Source organism: Arachis hypogaea, chromosome 1 (assembly GCF_003086295.3).
Source record: "Arachis hypogaea cultivar Tifrunner chromosome 1, arahy.Tifrunner.gnm2.J5K5, whole genome shotgun sequence".
Lineage (NCBI taxonomy): Eukaryota > Viridiplantae > Streptophyta > Magnoliopsida > Fabales > Fabaceae > Arachis > Arachis hypogaea.
In genome coordinates, this window is record NC_092036.1 from 106324485 (window position 1) to 106332701 (window position 8217).

Consider the following 8217-nt stretch of genomic DNA (forward strand, 5'->3'; position numbering starts at 1 on the left):
TCTAAATTAATAACTCAATAATTAAATTAGTTCAATGACTTATTTAACTTTCAAAATTTTGATATTATACAATGAATAATTAAATTAAAATAATATTATAATAGAAAATATAGATCCATTTATATACTGAAAATAACATTATAAAGACCTAAAGACCAAAACACCCCTAAGAACCCATCCTTCTCAGTTCTCTCCTCGTTCTCTCGCTCATGTTGCCCTTCCTACCCACCGCTTTATATAATTCTTTTTTGATATTTCAGTCGAAAAAATATAAATACAAACATTTCTTACTTCTCTTTTTGAAGCTCCAATTTTTCTCCATAAAGCAGACGAAAGCGAATCTCATTCTTTCTCTTCATTATCGAATTCTTTTCTTTTTATTCATTCTTCTGCTGTATTGGGTTTTCTTTGAATTACGATGTCAATGGCGAGGCCTAATCAGGAGGCAATTGAGACATTTATGAGCATCACTGGCAATTGATCTAATCAGCATTCGTTCATAAACAGCACCAAAAAGATTCACAATCAGCGATTTCAATGTACTTGGCTTCTTTTTTTCTTTTCTTTTTTACTTTTATTTCAATTTTCATGGCCAAGAATTATGCACTGCTGATTTTCATGTTGTCAGTCTTTTCAATGATAAGTCATCTAGCATTCAAGAAACGCCATTGTTGTCGATGTTCTTGAAGGTTTTTGGTGGTCTTCTTTCAAATTCCATAATAACTGAAATCCTTTTCTCTTTCCAAAATATTGGATGCCTCAGAGTCACTGGTTCTTGTTTAATTTTGTATTCTTTTTCCCCTATTTTTCTGAGGATCTGATGAAATTGTTCGAACTAGGGAAGTTACATTTGTTTCGGGTTTAGGAGCTTTAACTTATGTGGTTTTTTTTTCTCCTTTGCAAGATGTGTACAGAAAGAAAGTGGCTGAGAAACTGAGTTTGCATTCAGAAGTAAATCTGTTGAAGATGCTGGTTTTTAGGGCAGCGCTTCAAAACATCTGCAATCACCAAATGTTCCGTAAATTGCCAAAGGTTTCTGTTCACTCTTTTTCACTACATTTTTGCATTAATCTGTCCATAACATATTCCGTTTGATTGGCTTATTCATTATTGTTTTCAATATAAAAGAAAGCCCTGCAATAAGTCAAGTCATAAATGAATAAATATAATAAGAAGAAACACAATTATTCTTGAATTATTTGTTCTCACTTACCAGAAGCTACAAAAGTCTCAGATGCATAGAACCCTATTCCATTAATTCCACTAGCATGTTCACATACTTTAAACCAACTCCAATCTGAAATTTTGTAACGAACTATTATAAACCTTTGATTTGACCAATTTTATATGTTTGTGGCTAAGTTTCTGCGGTGAGTAGTATGTTACTTACAACTAAAGAGCGTATATTTTCTTTGGAACAAATCCAATAGATTAGCCTTAGGAAGGCTTTGAACAGTTTCAATTAATCCTGTTATCTAAAACATATGTCAGTTTAAACATCAAACTTGTTTGATTCAATATATTCAATTTGTATGCATATCTATTGACTTGATGTACTTTAAGTTTTGGTAAAAATTCTTCCTCTTTTTTGTTAGATCTATCTACTACACAATAATGGAAAGTTGTTTAGATTGTTGACCTTGATGCTATTTTTCTTGCAGTTGTGGCATGAGAAAATCCAAAACAAAACAAAATGGTGTGTTACCAAGTGGATATGCACGGAGGATTGGGTCCTAAACACAGAAAAATTGGCTGAACTACGGAAAGTAGTTACCATTATTTAATTGTTCTTGTCTTAATCCTGAATCCTTTTCTTTACAAAATTGAAGAGGGACCCGCATTTGTTTAATATTTGAATCTTTATTTTTTTATCATGAATGCTGTGTTGTTGCTGCTCCATAAATGACATATTGGTTATCAAATCATTGTGGTGGTGAAAAGATCTAGAAGGCTCAACGTAAAAATTGTCTAAGTAGTAACCAAGTTGAGTGTCTCTTGTTGAAGCAATCATCGGCCAAGCTTCTTACCAGTGAAGCAATCAATCAAGTCCTTGAGGTATGCATTTAAGGTTAGTTTAAATTCGATCTCCATTGCGATACCTTCACTTTGATCAGTTCTGATTTCATTTATGTTGTCTACTACTACTACTAGTTTCTCTTTGATACTCTTGAGCACATATCACTCTTGTTTAGAATTGACTACAGCACAACATGAATTTAGGTTTCCTCTTGCTTAGAGTTGCAACACTATTACTACTACTACTACTACTTGTAGCACAACTTAAAACTACTATTTGTAGCACAATTTGAATTTAGGTTTTCTCTTGCTTAGAGTTGACAAGTTGACAATGAAACTACTATTTGTAACACTACTTGAATTTAGATTTCCTCTTGTTTAGAGTTGACAACACCACAACCACTACTACAACTTGAATTTAGGTTTCCTCTTCCTTAGAGTTGAATTTAGGTTTCTTCTTGCTTAGAGTTGACTACTACTACTTGTAGTACCACTTGAAACTACAACTTGGAGCACAACTTGAATTTAGGTTTCCTCTTCTTAGAGTTGACAATAACACAACTACTACTTCGTCTTTCTTATAGTTGACAACAACACAACTACTACTACTTGTAGCACAACTTGAATTTAGGTTTTCTCTTACTTAGAGTTGCAACACAACAATAACTACTACTACTACTACTTGTAGCACAACTTGAAACTACTACTTGTAGCACAACTTGAATTTAGGTTTTCTCTTGTTTAGAGTTGACAACACAACTACTACTACTACTACTTGTAGCACAACTTGAATTTAGGTTTTCACTACTACAAAACTTGAGACTACTACTTGTAGCACAACTAGTTTATGTTTCCTCTTGTTTAGAATTGACAACAACACAACTACTACTACTACTTGTAGCACAACTTGAAACTACTACGTGTAGCACAACTTGAATTTAGGTTTCCTCTTGCTTAGAGTTGACAAGAACACAACTATTATTAGAACTACTACTTCGTCTTGCTTATAGCTGACAACAACTACTACTACTTATAGCACAATTTGAATTTAAGTTTTCTATTACTTAGAGTTGCAACACTACTACTACTACTACTACTTGTAGCACAACTTGAAACTACTACTTGTAGCACAATTTGAATTTAGGTTTCTTCTTGCTTAGAGTTAACAAGTTGACAATGAAATTATTACTTGTAACACTACTTGAATTTAGATTTCCTCTTACTTAGAGTTGACAACACCACAACCACTACTACAACTTGAATTTAGGTTTTCTCTTCCTTAGAGTTGAATTTAGGTTTCTTCTTGCTTAGAGTTGACAAAAACACTACTACTCCTACTACTACTAATACTGCACAACTTGAGACTACTACTTGTAGTACCACTTGAAACTACAACTTGGAGCACAACTGGAATTTAGGTTTCCTCTTCCTTAGAGTTGACAATAACACAACTACTACTTCGTCTTTCTTATAGTTGACAACAACACAACTACTACTACTAGTACTACTACTAGTACTACTACTACTATTACTTGTAGCACAACTTGAATTTAGGTTTTCTCTTGTTTAGAGTTGCAACACTACTAACTACTACTACTACTACTACTACTACTTGACAACAACAAAACTATTGCTACTACTACTACTTGTAGCACAACTCAACTTGAATTTAGGTTTCCTCTTGTTTAGTGTTGACAACAACACTGCTATTAATACTACTACTACTTGTAGCACAACTTGAAACTACTACTTGCACAACTCAACTTGAATTTAGGTTTTCTCTTGTTTAGAGTTGACAACAACACTACTATTAATACTACTACTACTACTTGTAGCACAACTTAAAACTACTACTTGTAGCACAACTTGAATTTAGGTTTTCTCTTGTTTAAAGTTGACAACAACACAACTACTACTACTACTTGTAGCACAACTTGAATATAGGTTTCCTCTTGTTTAGAGTTGACAACAACAAAACTATTACTGCTACTACTTACTTGTAGCACAACTCAACTTGAATTTAGGTTTCCTCTTGTTTAGTGTTGACAACAACACTGCCATTAATACTACTACTACTTGTAGCACAACTTGAATTTAGGTTTTCTCTTGTTTAGAGTTGACAACAACACTGCTATTAATACTACTACTACTTGTAGCACAACTTGAAACTACTACTTATAGCACAACTTGAATTTAGGTTTCCTCTTGTTTAGAGTTGACAACACAACTATTACTACTAGGGTTTGATCTACTACACAACATGGGACTACTACTTGTAGCACAACTTGAATTTAGGTTTCCTCTTACTTAGAGTTGACAACAACATAACTACTACTACTATTGCTACTTTGTCTTGCTTAGAGTTGACAACAACACAACTACTACTACTACTTGTAGCACAATTTGAATTTAGGTTTTCTCTTGCTTAGAGTTGACAACAACACAACTACTACTAATACTCAACTTGAGACTACTACTTGTAGCACAACTTAAAACTACTATTTGTAGCACAACTTGAATTTAGGTTGCCTCTTGCTTAGAGTTGACAATAACACAACTATTATTAGAACTACTGCGTCATCTTGCTTATAGTTGACAATAACTACTACTACTTGTAGCACAACTTGAATTTAGGTTTTCTCTTACTTAGAGTTGCAACACTACTGTGCACAACTTGAAACTAGTACTTGTAGCACAACTTGAATTTAGGTTTCCTCTTGCTTAGAGTTGACAACAATTCAACTACTACTACTACTACTACTACTTGTAGCTCAACTAAAATTTAGGTTTCCTCTTGCTTAGAGTTGACAACAACACAACTACTACTACTACTATTACTACTTTGTCTTGCTTAGAGTTGACAACAATACAACAGCTACTACTGCATGTAGCACAACTTGAATTTAGGTTTTCTCTTGCTTAGAGTTGACAACAACACAACTACTACTAATACTTAAGACTACTACTTGTAGCACAACATGAATTTAGGTTTCCTCTTGCTTAGAGTTGACAATAACACAACTACTACAACTACTACTTCGTCTTGTTTATAGTTGACAACGACACAACCACTACTACTACTTGTAGCACAACTTGAATTTAGGTTTTCTCTTGCTTAGAGTTGCAACACTACTATTACTACTGTTTGTAGCACACCTTGAAACTACTACTTGTAGCACAACTTGAATTTAGGTTTTCTCTTGCTTAGAGCTGACAACAATTCAACTACTATTACTACTACTTGTAGCACTTGAATTTAAATTTTCTTTTGCTTAGAGTTGACAACAACACAACTATTACTAGTACACAACTTGAGACTATTACTTGTAGCAAACTTGAACCTACTACTTGTAGCACAGCTTGAATTTAAGTTTTCTCTTGCTTAGAGTTGACAATTACACAACTATTCCTCTTTCTTAGAGTTGACAATAGCACAACTGCTACTCTACTACTACTAGATCTTCTTGTTTAGAGTTGACAACAACACAACCTGAACAACTGTAGTACAACTTGAATTTAGGTTTTCTCTTGCTTAGAGTTGATTGCAGCAGAACAATTTGAATTCAGGTTTTCTCTTAGATTTGAATGCAGCACAACCTGAACAACTGTAGCACAATTTGATTTTAGATTTTCTCTTGCATAGAGTTGATTGCAGGGCAACTTGAATTTTGGTTTCTGTATTGGTTCCATCTTTTGAAACAAGGTGCTACTACTACTAGATTTTCTTGCTTAGAGTTAAATGCAGCACAACACAACTTGAACAACTATAGCATACTTGAATTTAGGTTTCTTCTTGCTTAGAGTTGATTGCAACTCAACTTGAGTTCAGGTTTCAGTGTTGGTTCCTTCTTTTGAAACAAGGTACTATTACTACCACTCCTTGAAAAACTCCAGCACAACTTGAATTTAAGTTTCCTCTTGTTTAGAGTTGATTGCAACACAACTTGAATTCAATTTTTAGTGTTGGTTCCTTCATTTGAAACTAATGTACTATTATTACTACTACTTGAACAACTATAACACAACTTGAATTCAGGTTTCTCTTACTTAGGGTTGATTGCAGCACAACTTGAACAACTGCAGCATAACTTGAATTCAGGTTTTCTCTTGCTTAGAGTTAACTGCAACTATGCATACTAGAAAGAGAGAATGAGAATTTTCGTGCAGTGTTGTTTCCTTATTCTTTGAGCTTCGTTTGAGATTTCTTTGTTATGATTTTTTATATCTATCTTTCTGTAATTGAGAAAAAGGCTAAAGTGAGAAAATGAAAAAGCCATTAGTGAAAAGAGGCAAAAGAGATAACTTGAAAAAGTCAAAATAATTTTTTGTGTATTTAATTTTTGTTGAATTAGGATTAGTTCTTCTTAGCCAAGTTGGGATAACACTTGATGGTTGTTGAACCATATTAGAGTCTTCCTTAGTCAAGTTGGGATAGCACTTGATGGATACTAGGTTTAGGTTAGAAATTTAGTGGGGGATACTAGATGAATTAGGGTGTAATTCATTGGTATTGGTGCATGTAATTAGTTTGATTATAGTTGAAATTTTACCATGGTTGTGGGTAGCTTTCATTGCACTTTGCCTGTGTGGTTCTTTTTCTTTATTGTTTTGCTCTACTTTTTTAGTCAACTCGCTTTCTCAAGTTCTAAGATCTTGACAATGGTTACAGGTTAAAAATTCACTATTATTATCACTAATTACAACATGATAATTATAAAGAGTAAACCTAATTCGTTAATCTCTACAAATTAAGGAATGTCGATTAAGCTTAATTAACCTAATTCATAAATGTTAACTAACTTACTAATTGAATTTAGTAAAAAGTTAGTGTTAACAAAAACAAGGTTAATTAATAGTTCTAAATTATTAATCAATTTAGACATTGGTAACTCAAGATCACCATAGTTTTCAATTCAATCCAAGAATAAAAAAATATATTTTATAACTAGTTCAAGCATTTTGTCAAATACTTAGAGTGCATAAGGATAAAACATTATAAATCACAACAATTGGTAAAAACTACAACTATCTAATTCAAGAACACGCCAATAACATCTCAAATAAGTAAGAACAACATAAAATATCAAATTCATTAATAAAAAAACATAAATCCAACAAGAGGTTATAAACTAAATGACAAGATAAAGAAAAATAACAAGAGAATCTAAGCAAAAGGCGAGGATGTATTTGGTTAGGTGGACTAAGAATTTAAACTTTGATTAACCTAAATCTCTATTTAACCTACAACAACTTTTCTAATCCTAATGTATAAATCTAATTACCCATAGTGTTTTATCCATATTTCACTTTTCACACACATCTATGCATCTTTAACTAATTCACATCATATATGCACCTATTTCTAAAAAGAGTAAACTACTAAAAATACACCTAAATAATTTTGTCTCTAACAAAAATGCATCCAAATTTTATTATCGAAAAAATACTCTCAAATAATTTAAAAATACGACAAAAATGTCCAAAAAAAATATTATCTTTTTGTAAGTGGCAAACGACTTTTGTATTTGACAAATTGTTTATGCATTTAATCCAAAATTTTATAGGAATATTTATATAATTATTTAAAAAATACACACAAAAAAAGGATAAAAATTTAATCTCTATGTTTTTATTTTATTTTTTAAAAGTATTATTGGCTATTGAAAAAATATATATACTAAGCAAAAAATTACTAAATTTTAAGAATAAAAATATCTCATTTATCTAATTATGCTTATAAAAAATCACATCAAAATTGAATCTCTAAAGCAATTTTTTTAGAATACATATTTAATGTTAGGCATTTTTAAATTATTTGAGAGCATTTTGTCGATAACAAAATTCGAGTGCATTTTTATCAGTGATAAAATTATTCGAGTGCATTTTTGGTAGTTAACCCTTCTAAAATTTTATTTGAAACATCTATTATTTACTGCTACTTTACCTATGACATTTTGGGAGGATTCATTCTCAACTGTTGTCTACTTATTAAGTAGGTTATCTACTTGCATTCTTAATCATTTATCACCCTGTTAAAAATTGTACAATAGAAAACCAAATTATACATTGCCTAGAATTTTTGGTTCTGCTTACTTCCCTTTTCTAAGACCATATAATAAACATAAATTACAATTTAGATATGAAAATTGCATTTTCCTAGGATACGACAATAATCATGATGGTTTTAAATGCATGACTAAA

General features: G+C 31.7%; 1 long non-coding RNA gene across 1 annotated transcript; it reads left to right on the forward strand.

The window, feature by feature from the left end:
• The first annotated feature begins 247 nt into the window (after window positions 1–247).
• On the forward strand, window positions 248–6592 carry LOC112707517 (uncharacterized). Its single transcript, XR_003811305.2, has 3 exons — window positions 248–539; window positions 905–1032; window positions 1662–6592. It is a non-coding gene; the product is annotated as an uncharacterized lncRNA (long non-coding RNA).
• Window positions 6593–8217: the final 1625 nt, after the last annotated feature.